This window comes from Athene cunicularia (assembly GCF_003259725.1).
Source record: "Athene cunicularia isolate RWA chromosome 3 unlocalized genomic scaffold, athCun1 chr3_part1, whole genome shotgun sequence".
In the NCBI taxonomy this organism is placed as follows: domain Eukaryota; kingdom Metazoa; phylum Chordata; class Aves; order Strigiformes; family Strigidae; genus Athene; species Athene cunicularia.
In genome coordinates, this window is record NW_020799097.1 from 32890842 (window position 1) to 32906605 (window position 15764).

Below are 15764 nucleotides of genomic sequence, written 5' to 3' on the forward strand. Positions count from 1 at the left end.
GCTATAAATTGAAAGAAGTAAATACACAATACCAGTATTTTCTCCTATTCTTGCTATATAAACTTTTTTCTCATCTATGCAGGAGGTTGCATCAACAATTTGAAAGCTATAAAGAGCAAGTAAGAAAGATAGGGGAAGAAGCTCGCCGTTACCAGGGAGAGCACAAGGATGATGCTCCAACATGTGGAATCTGTCATAAAACAAAGTTTGCAGATGGTTGTGGCCATTTATGCTCTTATTGCCGGACCAAGTTTTGTGCTCGATGTGGAGGTCGTGTCTCTCTGCGATCAAACAATGTAAGTTTTCTGATGTGTACTCTTAAAAAAAAAGCCTCCTTGACATTGTCTTGCTGCAGATTGTTCACCTTAAGTTTGTCATTTCATGCTTCATTTTACTTAAGTGTTTCATTCATCACTTCATTATGAGGTGTGTATAAAGTAGAATGTATTTACTGATTTTGGAGATACTTGGGATTCACAGAGTTAATTAAAAAAACCACTGTTGTGTATAGTTCAACTGAGTGATGGCTTGAAGAAAACATACTTGTTTTGCATAGAATGAAAGAAGAAACCCTTTTGCTCAGGTAAAACTCCACATTGATAAATTTTTATTGAACTCATTTCATTTTAATTTCTTTTTTATAGAGCTTTTCATATAGATTTATAGATTTCTCTTACATAAAATCAATCAGGTTTTTTGTTAGAAAAAAAAAACCAACCACTTTTCTTACCACAGTGAGAGCGTTATGTCAATTTATTTTAAATTTATTTAAAAAATAAAAATATAGATTAATTTGTACTAAGTGCCCTTGCTGTCAGGCAGGTGAGATAAATCTTTCTCCCTCTGATCCACATGCATTTAGCTGCAGTAGCTGTCCACAAAACGGAAGGGTATCTGAGAATACCCTCTGTTCAGTCAGTCCCTTACAAAGAACTAACTACTCACTTGCACATGAGTGGTAGGATCTATATTTGGAAGACCATTATCCAGTGATTATTTTTGTCTGATCAACTGAAATTATGGTGTGTTATAAAACCTTTTGCAAATATATCTTTATTGCATAAATAGTTTTGTTATCTATCATGAGATGAGATAACTTTCTCATATGGATTTAGGGTGCCAGTCTTTTGTAGGGGAAATGCATCAGTGCTCTTTGTATCCATACAAATCCAGTTAAAAGTGGTCACGAATTTTATAGCAGATATTCATCTTCACAACGGAACTAGTTTATGGCCTTTTCACTTTCTTTCAGCTAAACAACTGAATAGGGCTTCTGAAGTTTCATGTAAAACAAAAATATGCCTGAGAAAAAATGCATTTAATATTTATTTTTGAAGTTTTCTGTAGCCCTGATGTTCTTCTGAGTCGATTAAATTAAACTCACAATCTGAAAAAATTCCGTAGGTGTATTGAACATGAAGCTTCTTTATATTTGTATTTGAATATAAATGGATGCATTACACTGCGTCACCTGCAGGTGGTGTCATTAGAGCAAGTCTATGAAAATATCGTTTTCTTTCATATGTTACATTATACTGTTCATTAGAGTGCATATGGTACAGCTTATCTTCGCTCAGGAAAAAAATGAATATATTTTAATTATTTTTCACCCACTGTTTCAAGTCACAGAAACAGAGAAGTGTCCATTCATTTGTAACTTGCCTTCTGTTATATTGTTTGTGCTTCTGTGGGTTAGGGTGGGAAAACATGTTTTCTACATCTGCAGTAATACAGTAATGTCATCTTTTTATTTAAAGCACTTTTTTTTTTTAATTTTATGTTTTTATATCTTTGTAGAAAGTTACTAGAATTGCATTTCTTTAAAAGCTGTCTATTAATACTTGCCTATTTTATTCTTTTTCTCTTCTTTCTTTCTTTTCTCTTTTTATTCTGCTTCCTTGGATGCTTTCCCAAAGGAGGACAAAGTGGTTAGAATCCATGCTTTTTATCATTTATTATTATAATGTTGTTAGTTAACTGGGAAACATACTAATGTGAAAAACTGAACTGAAATTTTTAAATCATCCAAAGGGGAGGGGGGGGAAGAATTCTAACACCCAGGCCATGCCCATTCCCTATCTGAACATGAGCGTCAAAGCCCAACAAAGAAACCCAAGACTGTTGTCAAAATTAGGAAAATAAATTAATTAAAGAACTGAGAATTATTAATAGGCCAAAAAGTAGAGGGGGTAATAAGTTGTAATAAAGCTTTATTTTATAAAAATGTCTGTGGTTAACAATTTGACATTTTGCATGCAAGGTCCTTCCATCTGCTTCAAGAAATCTAATTTAGTATTTTAATTGTAATTTTTCACTGATTTACATGGTTTGCTGTGTTTCCCTTCTGGCTGCAGCAGAAATTCAGGGAATACTTCTGAAATCAGCTTTTTGATTTACATTTGGTATAATATGCATAGGCAAAGTATGACCTCTTAAAACTGACCATAAGGATAGTGAGCAAGATGGAGTGAATCCTTTGTCAATGCAAAGTTACCATTTCAAAAATCTGCGAAACTTCTAGGGTCAAGTACTGGTATATTCCCCACTAATGCCTTATCTAGAATAGGTGAGGGTAGTTCCCTGTTCATTTCTGTGCCCTGTGCACAGAGGAAGAGGTGGCAGTACTTCAGCAGAACAGTGCATGTCCACTTACCAGCTCTTCTCAGGCAGGTCTACAAAAAGTGGTATTCCAGATATTAACTTGGAGACTTTGGTAGTGGGAATTAGCCAGCTTTTCTGGCACCTTAGCTGAAACGAGTGTAAAGTCATTATAATCCAGTGTAGTTTTTGATGTGTGGATGATGGTTTTATGCTTGTATAATGAAGGGGTGGTATGGCCCACCTTATAGCATAGGTGTAACCTGCAATTTAGTACTCTGCAACACCCAGGGAAAGTGATTTCTATCACACTTGCAAATTGCAGTAGTTTTTTGTCTAAGGCAGTAGTGTTCTGAGAGCATAGTTGTTTTTCTAACAGCTGATAATGCAACTTGCTACAGCTTCATTCCACTCTTTTCTGTGTGGTACTCTGAACAAAGTGCTGAAATAATCTGGGACTTCCAGATCTTTTCCATTATATTAATCTAAATCGCTTATGATAGAGTGAGAGAAATTTCAGCTTGATAGTTATTTCTTACAAAAGCAGTTAATTATTGATGAATCCACTGGGGTGTGTTAGAAGGCTACTGCACTTGCAATAGAGGCTTCTTTAGGGCCAGAAACAGCAAACCTCTTAAGTGCTGAAAGTGAAATTTAGGTACAATTTAGACACCTACGTTTTGGAGAGCGATCTAGGTGAAACTCACCTGACCTGCTTATATGCTTAAGGCATCCTTCACACTTCAGTCTGGAACAAAAGCTTTGCTAGATAACTGAAATTCTGATAGCATCTGCATGTAGTAGAGATTGTGTCTTTGATGAGATGACATCTTAGGTGTTCATCTTTGAAAAATGTGATTTGGGATCCAGAAAATAGATTCCACTGCAATAAAGCGAGTATGAAGATGTCTGAAGACATCTGTCTTGAAGACATGCCTGACTCATTTGGATTAAGTTCAGTTAAATACACCCTTACTGTTTGTACTTCCAAACAATAGGTTTTGCTGTGTTGAACTCCAAGCCTCCACGTGGCAAGAAAATGCCCTAATAATATACATGAAAACATCTAATATAACTTGTGATGAAGCTGAGCTACATCTCTGTAACAGCTGAAACGTTACAGGAGTAAGAGGGAGAGTATCCAAAAATTAGTCCTGATTGTGTGATGAACATGGAGAGCTTTTTTATAAAGTCCAATTGCTTTGGCAGTGCCTGTTTCTGAAAGCTAATGGAATATATAGAATTCCAGAATATTAATACATATGTATCAAATACATCTTTTATGAGCAGAACAGTTGGTATAATTTATATAAAGCAACATGAGAAAAATATTATTTGTAATTATTTTCAGTGACTCACTCCTGACTAACCTACATATAGGGACAAACCCTGCTTTATCTGGTGAGTTTAATGTTAGTCGAAGTAAAGACTTTTGAAACATGTTTATATGAAACTTGTTCTCTCCATGTGAATTTTTATCACGGTAAATTATATTAATATTAAAATACATACACCAAGTTCCTACAAGTTCAGAGTGCATCAGTTGGAAAGGATGATGAAGTGTGAGTTACTGAAGTGCCAAGCCTAGGAAAAGTTAACTGTTATCCTAGATTGAAGGTATTTCCCGTAGAGGTGAAGAATTAGTACTAATGAGACCTCACCTGGTATGTTGTGTACTGTATGTTACCCATCTTTGACAAATACAAACTGTGATAGGCACAAAGAAAGTCACACAGAGGATGATCAAAGAAATAGAGAGCTGCTCATATGAGAGAAGACGAGATTAGGTGGACAAAAGCTAGAGCAATTATAATTGATATTTAGAAGTACAGAGTTGATATCTAGAAGTACAGTAATTTTAAATAATAAGAATAACCTTCAAACTAGAGGACAGTGAATACATAAGACCGAATGGGTCTGAACATAAATGTACTTGGCTTGGAAAAAGTTTTTAGCAATCAGTAGAGTAAAGCCTTGGGAAATTTTTTCATGTGACTTATTGAAAGGAAAAATAACCCAATAAAATTTTAAAGGTTAAGTTTAAGAAAGGTTTTATGTGATTTGATTGCTTGTAGCTGTAGGGGAATGTATTAGGTCCTTAAGAGGTCCCTTGCAACTGTTGCATATTTTTAAAATGGGGTATAGATAGTTGCGGGAGAGCTGAGCACGCACATGACCAATGTGATCAAGCAATGCCCGTTTATTACAACTAAGAAAGCCCTTTTATAATGTTCTCCCGCACACATGAGTAACATGCAGTACAAGTCCTCAAGATTAGCCCGCACTTTAAACCTTCTTATGACTGGATAAAAAGTGCCACATCAGCCTTGCCAGGCTTCCTGCCTTGTGTAACTTCCTCTTCCGTCCCAACCCCTTCCAGGGATTGTTTGTCTCATCGAGTTTCTCCCCCCTCATTCAGGGTCACATCCTTATTGCATTCTTGCTCGGCTGGGGCTCTTATTAGTCTTGTTCTCACGCAGGATTGCTCACACGTCCATTCTCTCGCAGAAAGCCCTCTAGAATCCCAACAGATAGTGTAAGACTTTGAAGCGGTTCTTGACTTTGCAAGTAAGTATGAAACATATTTAAGGACTATTTCAACAATATATAGCAGAACTTAATATGTTCTCTCTTCATTTAAAATAATAAAGGACATCCCCAAACACTGATTGCTTATAGTGCGAGTTAGTAGTCATCCTAGGTACATCAAGAAATGGCTTCAGTACACTTAGAAAAGTAATTGGCAATAACTAGTACATCCTAGGAGCTAATGAGGCATATAACCACCAATGATTCTTATTCTTATATGTCAAAATGCATACCTAAATATGTGTCTTAAGTTCTTCTGTGTATTGAGTATTGGTTAGCTCTTCCTGCTTCTCACTTGAGCCTGCTCTCCTTTCAGATGGTTGCAGGCAGACCACATTTAATGGGAACATTGTCAGATAGAAGGACTGTTAGCTAGTTTGGTTATTCAAGTCAGGGTTAAATGCAGTTGTGCAGTTATTCAGTGTTAATAATGTTAGTAATAATATCATTGGCTTTGAAAACAGTTGGCAGTTGTACGATGTATATAAAAGTAGAAGTGTTTTCCTTCATATTACCTTAATAATCAGAAACAATGTTATGTGAAAGTAGCAACCCATTCACTGAGCGCCGAGAATTTGTATGTACTTTTAAAGAAAGCAGAGTATTATTAGTACAGGATTTTATATGAGACAGCATTTCAGAAAGAAGTCATGTAGGTGCTTAGAAAAAAGCTGGCAGGAGTGACCACTTGCTTTTAATTTGGCACAATGTCTTCTAGATGTTGTCAGTTCTTAGAGTGTCTGCACTCTTGCTCTGGATCCTTCTAGTTCTGTTCCGTACACCAGCATTTCAATTGCCAAGTGGTAATGGGCTTACGTTCGTTACTTCTCTCCCTTCCATTCACTCACCCCTCAGATATGAACTATTGGGGTTGTTAGGGTAGTGGAGAAGCCAGCAAAATGTCCAACTGGTGCTTCTCCATGGTGTGACAAGGAGTGGACAGAGCCCTGACTCAGTCCTCTCGCTGGCCTGGCTGCCACTGCTTCCTCTGTTCTTCCCTCCAGTGGTACCACAGCCTTGTAGAGCAAAAACCACCTGAAAATGGAACTTTTTTCCTTGCATCATTCCTGTAAAACTTTTTCCTAATATTTGGTTAGGTAATGCGAAAAGATGCATTTTCTTTGTGAACACTTGATATATGAAGTTGTACAGCTCTGTTTGTTTTTTTTTTCCTTATAGAAAAACAGATGCATTTTAAGGTACAAAAGTAGTCTTGAATGAGCAAATACAGTTTCTTTTAATCAAAATTCAAGTATTTTTTGAGGCACTGTTGGGTGAATTAAACTAAGTGAAATTTGTATGACATTGACAGAATTAGGTGGAAGATCCATGTTCCGGATTAAGGCGTATATTTATCCATAGAATCAGTCTATCATTCTACAGATCTCATTAGGATTACAATTTTTAATCAGATTTAAAGTGAAAAGAGTTGGGAGGAAATTATGAAAAAAAGTTTTGTCACCGTTTTCCTGTGTTTCCCAAAATGTTAGTTGTGCAGAATAGAGTGGTTTGCTTACTATTTTTCTGTTTACATACATAAAGGACAACTGTGAGGAAATCAGGATGTAAAATACATTATTGATATATGAGAACTGATTTAACTGAACTTAGTAGTATGTGATTGCAGAAAATATTGTTGATTATCAGCGCTGGAATGCTGAAGATTCACATTTATGATCTTTCACTGAAATTGTTTTCATTTTAATATAATGTCAGCAATTTATACTCACAAAGAAAGACAGGTTGGAAACATTTCCCTAATTGTATGTCAGGTGTTTTTACAGGGTGTTTGTCATTTAGTTCCTTTAAATTCTGCTTAAAATTTGCTTACGTAATGGTTGCTAATTTAAGCCTTAACAACTCGAGCACATACGCCATGCAATTCAGCTGTGTACTAATGGTTTTAACAGAAGTTGTTAATATTGTCAGAACAATATGTCTGGATTGTCAGGAGTGTTTTTACATCCCTTTCACAGAACTCTAAGTCAAATTGTCCATTAATTTATGTAATTTCTGACTAATACAGCTGTAGAAACTGAAAAAAAACATCAGATGGAGGTAAAATTACATAGCAAATTGCACGTGATAGATAAATTCTCTCTATCTGTAGCATTCAGCATGGTTTGTTTCCTAAAAGATTTGGGGTTTGTATGCATCAGGAAAGAAGCCCTGGTTTTCAGTAATTGCTCACTAGAACTGCTGCTTTCAGCAGATAAATGGAGAAAAAGGAAAAAAAAAACAAAAAAAAAAAAGTCCAGCAAGAAACTGAGGAATTCTATCTCAAATAAGATGGAGAGCACTTTACCCTGCTTTCTGGGAAGTTACTTCACTTTCAAACAAATCCGAGCATTACAATTTTTTAATTCAATCATTAAAATGAGCTTCCTTTTCACCAAGTTTGCTGAAGCAACATGTTTGACTTTCACACCTGTTTTTCAGTGTCCAGCTAGCAAAAAATACCAATTCCTTGTACAGAAAAAAACAGGGAGGCAGCTGATGGTTGTGCTCTGAAGTTAAACAAATCAGAGCTTCTTCATTTAATGGTTGGACTTAGAAGAGTCACTAGGCATCTGGGTTTTGTTTCCTCTATAGCTTTAAATCAGTGTTAACTTGGTAACCACTCAGTTATGCTCCTTGGTTTAACCAGGCCTGGTTTACCTATTAGCCAAACACTTAAACTGTCTACTTGTCACGCAATTCTACAGCTGATGATCAAGAAGATACATTGCTACTGCAGCCTTCTTTCTTAACCTATGATAAAGGGCTCCTGAATCCTTCATGGCTGGTTTTGCTGTTAGCGTACAAGCTGGGTAACAGTGGCCTGTGGAGACCCTACATAAACAATACTGGAAACTCCATGTGGTGTAATGGATCCTAAATTAAAAAACCCCTAAACTTTTAATCCTCTGCTACTACTGGACACGATATCTTATTTTTAGTCTTGTATTTTCAGTACCTTTGTTTCAGTTTAACTGATTCAAGAATATGGGAATTATTTTGAATTTTATTTTTTTTAGTTAAGAAAATGTCAGCAATACCTTTGAGTGTAATAATTCCTTCCATTACAAAAACTTGTGTTAAAATAATTAATTTTATTTCAATTAATTATTTAATTTTTAATTAATTAATTATTTTTAAAAGATTCATGAGATCTGAAAGGTCATAAGGCTAAAAGAGCTATATTTCACCTCCTCTTGCCTAACCTCATGTATTAGTTATACATATTGGGTATGTGCATGTATAAGCATATATTGTATAGATTTTTTGTAAATGAATATACATGCATCCTACTATATAGCCTAATACAGGAAGTATGCAGCAAAATAAAGTTCTTATGAACTATACCTTTTTCATCTTTGAAATCTGTAAGTAATTCAAGGTATTTAAATAATTTGCGGAATTATTACATGCCCATTTATTTTGACAAATAAAACCCGCTATGCCATAGCAGTGACAGAATCCCAGAATGGTTGGGATTGGAGGGAACCTCCGGAGGTCATCTGATCCAACACACCTGCTCAACTAGGGCCACCTAGAAGAGCTTGCTCCTTCAGGTTGGCATATCCCTGTGTCTTTTGACTTGCATGGTGAATACTGAAAGATTCAGGAATCTCCCATGCCATTTTTGTTACTTGTTTCCTCATTGTAACTACACACATTATATGCTTACACCAAATCTCCTTAAGCTCTGCTAAGGAATAATTCTGTCACTTACAACTTTGGACAAATGAATTCCAGAATTTCACAGAATCCTTCTGACAGAGCAGTATTAAGCGTTCAGTGTTAAAACAGAGAGAAAGAAAAAGAAAATAAAGCTACCAGATTAACTTTTAAGTTTTTTGTTTCGTTCAATGTACTGTTTTTACCATTTTAACGCTAACAACCTCACATTCTGTTTGGTCCAATTAAGTTGGTGGTATAAAGCTGAAGATCAGGAACAGGATATACTTTGAGGGGTTCTTGAACAATTCTGGCTCAGGTATTGTCTAAGGCATGGGAGATCAGTGTTGAACTCCATGGTGATTAAAGCTTGCTTTCCCAGAAGGGAATACAGGGCTGTCAGTACTGAAGTACTTTTTTTTTTTTTCCTAGTGAGTGAAGGCTGTGTGATTTTTTTCACTCTTAGTTGAAACAAAATCACAAGCAGAATACCTAAGGAAATTTTAATCCATTAAAAAAAACCAACACAAAACCAGCTATTGACTTCTTTATTGCATTATAATGAAATGCTACAGATACTTGATCACAGTGGCTGCTCCACTGTGTTGCATGGTAGCTGTCTTATGATTATGTTCTGTAGGAACTTGTTCTATAAAAATATTATCCTCTGTGTTTCCTGGAAGAAGATTTCCAATTTATCTTTTCAATGTCTGTTTTATAAGGTGTTTTCAGTTGAACAAGAGAACACCTTTTCCCAGGCTGATGCTATTTCCCCAAGGTGTATGTTATTTTGTAGTAATAAAGGGTTAAGAGAATGCTTTAAAAAAAGTATTCTTAAGTATTAAATTTTAAAAGTACAGTGCAATAGTATACACCTCTGGTTTTGAATGCTTCCTCCTAAGAATTTTTTGATTCCTCATCTTGAGTGTAAAATAAGATTTGTAGCTTCTTGATTTTTTTTAAACTTCTAATTGCTTCTGTGTCAGCAGGTGTTGCTCTTTTTATCTTTTTGCTACATTATTGAGTAATAAACAGTCTTGACTAGGGTCTGGAATCTGTTGACCCAGTTCTGGGGAAAAGTGATATTAGGGATTTGAGAAATAATTCTGGTTTCAGAAAATGCAACAATATGGGAATATATTTGTTCACTTTTCTATCAAAAATTTATTCATGTATGCCCTAAATCTCTGTAAGTAAAGAAGTGGGATAAGGGTCTTGTTTAAAGGAAAATATTTTTAGTTAATTACTTTCAACTGCAGATACACATTGAAAAGAAGAGTAAAGGAAATAAGTTCTAATAATCAATATATGAGACTTTTTTGTATGCATTGCACTTTAAAAAGGAAGAGGGTAATAAAGAAAGAAAATACTAGCTGTGCAATACAATATTAAGAAGCCATGAGAAGGGCCTGTTTTCTGTGTTCTCTGTTTGTATACCTTAATATAATCTACATGATCCTATAAACTATAACTTCACAGTAGATTCTGATCCTTGTCTATTCAGTACATGCAGTTTGGAAAATGAACAAGTATGACCTTATAGATTTAATATGACAGTATATGCTTATCTGGTGTAAAGTAAAAGGAAACAACATGAACAGTTTGAACACAATTCTGATAATTCTTGATTAGTCAAAATACGTATATAATTTTATAAAATTAGGAGAAAAGAATCAGCCAATTAAAAAAAATGCTAAGATGATGTGTACATCTGCATGAAATTGAATTTCCTTTCTACATATTATTGCTTATACTTACTAATTTTGATAGATTGGACATCCTTTAATAGTATGTGATCACCCTTTTGCTTGCGATTGTACCATCAAAAAGATCTGGAGATAGCTGTAATAACAATAATACATACAATTGAAATCCTAATTTTAAATAAATCATTTCTTCTTTGATGAGGGATTTCTCCAGCAACAGAAAAATACTAATATTGCTGACTCATTATTAACACTCTCAGTGAATACTAAGACTTGTAATAAATATTTAAGGCTTGCACAGTAAATATTTCAGGCTTATATCTCTTCCAGATGTTTTGGGGAGTAGGGTTGGTTAGGTACTGGTAGAATATCTGTGTGGGTCAGTCTGTATAGGTGATCATTTTCAAAGCATAGTCACCCCAGAAATCTGTTTCTGGCTCCTCCAGTTCTCTTCAATATGTTTCCAGTAATGTTACTATCAACAGAAAGCAAACTGAGCCTTAAGCCATGCAAAAACTGTGTATAGCAAACTGTAGTTTCAGCTGAGAGATCACCATAGAGATCACCATACTTATCTGGAACTGTTCTTGCATCCTTTCAGTACATTATGCACATTTAATTGTCTTAATTTTCCCTAAGTCATTTAATTCATTGTATGAATTGCTTTGAATTTATTGTTACCTCCTGATAACATGGCAAATCCAGTCTCACTACTATTAATAACAGACTATTACCTTTATGATATCTTAAAATCCAAAACTGCACTGGAATTTTCATTGCCATACCAAATTTTCAGTTATTATTTCTGAATTCAGTTTGCCCTATTGCATTTCAAATTAAGCCGACATTTTTTTTTGCAAGTATTGTATTAACTGTGTTTATGTTATCTTCATTTCTGTAATGGAATAACGTGTTAGTTGTCAGCAGTGCAGAAATAGCTGATATCACTAGAGATTTAAACCACTGTATACCATGTATAATAAAAATACTATTATTTTCTTTCTGCTATGGAATACAGAACTAATGAGCAAATACACTATGTTAATAAAAGAGATGTAGAAAAGGTATCTACATAGCATTAAAACTGAAAACTTAAAAATATGTTTTCATATAATATTTAGCTGTTTCATTTTCAGTGCATATAATCTTTTTTCAGTCTGTAAAGAAGTAATCTTGGAGTACAAAAAACAGACATTGAGAATAAAGAGGTGGCTATTCCAGAGACTGTGACTTGTATGGTTAATTTTATTTTGTCCATGTCTAGCTTCTCTGAAATCCGGCTTGCACATATTTATTATATCAATATGTTGGGGAATAAATTCATTTCACTGGATAGATTTACAGCATTCTTTGAAATTAATGGTCTGAAATGTAAGGTGGAAGCCAGTGTGGAAGCCAGCGTGCTCTAACCTGTGTGAGGGTGGGGTGAGTCTGGATATAACCCACTTTTCCAATATGAGCCTGTACAATGTCTGATCACTGGAAATTAATTTGTGTTGTGCAATGCTTTGAAAATAACAATTAACTGCCATTAGTGCTGTAGACAACCATATAATGTGTATACTTGTTCTGTGTCAGATGGTTAATAGAGTTACCCTGCATTTGTTCACATCAGAGGTAGCCCATCAGTCAAGGAGGCATCTGACAGTCAGAATCCTAGATATTAATCATTTTGAGCTATTTCTTGAATGCTTCATGTGAATGTATCCAAAATACATACAAGTATTTCTGAAAGGAGGGCCACATAAGGACATGCTATCTATTGGCAAACCAAGGGAGGTTGTTTCTGTATTCTGTCATCCACAGCTTCAGTTGGGTTGCAAAACATCTGGCAGTGTAATTTGGAGACAGTGCGCCCAGGTAGGGGCTGTCTAGGAGCATGGGGTGGAGTTGGCAGGCTTCCCCAAGGGAGATCTCATCATTAATTAGAAAGTGAGGAGGTACAGCCAAGTCACAGCAATAGGAAAAGACTCCAGTGGGGGACTCTACAGAAGTGGTTTCATGGAAGCCATGGCTGAAGGGATTACTTTACAAAGACACAGGCAAACATTTCAAACCATCTAAACTTTCATCTAATTCACCCAGCAAGTATGAACCTTGGTATCTCTTCTGGTTGATATTTAAATTAGCTTTAGAGACTGAAGACACTTTTTTTTTTTTTTTTTCCCCTCCCTTGACAAAATTGAGGGAGAACTGAATAGCAAATGTGCAGGAGACCTCCAGGGAAATGGCTAGCCTTTCTCTAGGTTCAGGAGACTTGAACTCTGTGGGGTGCCTGAGGGTATAGGGTACACCAGCAGAGCTGGCTGCTGCTGTCCAAACAAAGAACTCTATCAGAGCTATTCATCCTGCAGCAGCGACCGATGGAAGTGTTTTTTATCTGAGCAATGCACCTTCAGTTTTTCCAGCAGTGATCTGTTTCCTAGATATACTTGGGTTTTACTGCTATGAGACAAGCTAGCCTGTCCCTTAGTTCAGACTGTGCCCAGCTGTGATATCTGTGAACAGTCTTCCTGTAAAAGGATCCAGTAAAGTGGAAGATTTCTTCTAATCATGCACTATCCTTTAAAAGTCTTTAGGTTTTGGCAACAGAACTAACTGAATCCCCTTGATCAGCCTCTGGCTACCTCTGCTCCCTATGGTCACAACAAAACCAGCGTGCTGCCAACTCCAGGGCACATGAGAGCACTCTCATTTAAACACAGACTGATTTGACAGCCACTTACCTCCAACAAATTCTTCTCTTCATCAATTAATTTTTTCTTGGAATTTGTATCTTTCAGCTCGAATTATTATGTCCCTCATTCATGTAAGATCCTTTCATGTGATGGGATTTTTAATGTGATATGTAGGGTTTGGAACTACATATGACTTCTAGTATTAATTTAAAATCGCCGTAGTTATGTACAATGCTGACACACAATTCTTTGGGTTTAGTAGTTACAAAATAATGTGGAGATACTAACTAGAATTATATTTCAATAGAATTGAATTCTGTGGCTGTTTTGTCACCCCAAAACCAGAGAGATTTTATCTAAAAAAGATCTTGCTGCAAAGAGAGATTTGATATTTATGACCTGTTAAGCATTATGAGAAACCGACAAGTAGAAGAAAAAATGTCAAGAGAACAAAGTAATTATGAGGACTAGATGTAATCTGTGCTCCCTCTCGCTATTTCTCTTTTTATTATAAATAACCTTAATCCTCATCCAGGATTAAAATTCAGTGTATTTTTAGCAATGCAATGTCCTAGATAAAAGATGCTTCCATCTATGTTTTTATGTCTTTTCTATCTTTTGCATTCTGGAGCATTTTGTGATTTTACTTAACAGATGGATACTTCTATCTATATATCTCTAGTGCTGCAATTAGTAAGGGTTTAGAATAGTTTGTCATAGATATACCTGAGGTACATGATTTTATTAAATACAGTATATGAGCTTGAGGATAGAACAGTGTGTGTCAAGTAAGCAAAACTACAGATAAAGCTTCTGTAATATTTTGTGGGGTTTTTACTTATTTCATTAACACAGACATCCATTTGCAACTCAGCCTTCCTATGGAGAGAAATGAAACCTCTCCCCAAAACTGTGATTATGAAATGGTATAAAATATGTTACTGGTTGTTTAATAACTGGTAATAGATGAAGTGAAAATCTGCAGAAAAGGTAATCTGCATTTCCTTAAGGAGCAGATAAAACCTATAATTTTTTAAATCCACATTGAGATTTCCAAAGAGCTGCAGGTTATTTAGGCTGAAGTTTAATCATGCGCTGTGCAATTTCAGTATTCCAGCTAAAACACCCATCAACTAATTTACATGCAACACGTTTACAGAAAATTTGGAATTAAATGTTACTTTCTCAATGATCTATTAGATTTGTAATTAACTTGCCCATGAAAAGCAGACTCTCATATCAAAACCTTTGTACTGGTAAGTTTTGTGAAAATGATTAGGGATATTACATTGTAAAAAGTTGAGTATTACTGAGAAATATGGATTAATTGTAGAGATGAGCAGAGGTTGCTGAAACTCTATAAATAGATGAGCATGCACATGATGGTTGTCCTGTCCTGACTGGAGGAAATTTTTGTATGTTGTTGGGATGTTATCAGTGGTAGCGTAACTTCCATCTCTGCATCATGTGGTAAGTGATCAAAACTCATGTATTCTATTACTTCCATATGCATGCACTGGCAAAGTTAATTTTTCTCTGTGTATTTTTTTTTCCTCTGGCCAAATAGCTTCTACAAATCGAGAGAGGGCAGTTGAAGGTCCATTCAGCAAACTGTTCTCAAGACTTTTGTCAGCCTGGAAACTTCACCCTTTAGGATTATTTGGATCAGTCCATTTAGCTGTAGAGAAACCTACTTTCTTAGCCTATTTCAGGGACTGATCTGACTGGTTTTGTGGGTGTGTTAAAGAGATCACAGAACAACTTCATGCCCATGTAAGTACAATGCAGCAGGAAAACAACAAGGTGGAGGAGAGGATTAAATGGAGGAAGAAAAATTAATCCACCTGGTTTTCCCCTTTGCTCTATAGCAAAAAAAAGATTAAACCACCAGGTTATACCCCTTCTCTCTATACGTCTTATGTTTTCCTGATCAACCAGCAAGTGAGTATTTAGTAGAACCAATTGTTCACATTAGAAGAGCTGCCCTCTGGGTCACTTCTATAGACTATTAAAGAGGCTGGTGAGGTATCCAAGAGAGATAAAGCAGTACATGTACTCATTAGACTGAGTAGGAACCAGTTCTAGATGAGTATCCCTACATTATACATGAGCTGTGTTTATGATCTCATTATACTTACTGAAGGAGATCAGTGTGCCTCAGAGTGATACATCTTGCTCTGAACTAAACTAGATCTGCTCTGAATCTTTCCCAGCTGTAATGCACATTTAGGGAAGTAGAGCCCCATGTCATCTAGTGTCATATAAGGTACTGCAGAGTTTTACTGTAGCTTCCAGCAGTTACCCCAGATGGTGGCTCTCCAGTAATTCCTGTCATACCTAACAGCTCCACGCTTGTATTTTGGAAATGTTAGGGCATTACAGGTAGAACTGAATGCCAGTGTTGAAGCCATTGAATTCCACGATAGATTTTCATTAGTTACAGTAGGAAATCAGACATCAGCAATGGCCTGTAGACACATTTAGAAACCTGTATTTAGTCTTATTTCAAATGAAACTCTACACGCTCGATCTG

General features: G+C 35.8%; 1 protein-coding gene across 47 annotated transcripts in view; it reads left to right on the top strand.

The window, feature by feature from the left end:
* Nucleotides 1–205: 205 nt before the first annotated feature.
* Nucleotides 206–15764, top strand: part of RIMS1 (regulating synaptic membrane exocytosis 1) — a 218997-nt gene continuing 203438 nt past the window's right edge. For 46 of the 47 annotated variants that reach the window (XM_026846012.1, XM_026846039.1, XM_026846020.1 and 43 more), the window contains exons 1-2: nucleotides 206–296; nucleotides 1917–1928. The gene's annotated coding sequence lies outside the window, so the exon portion shown is untranslated. The remainder of the gene's footprint in view (nucleotides 297–1916; nucleotides 1929–15764) is intronic. The other variant, XM_026846010.1, reaches the window with a different exon arrangement.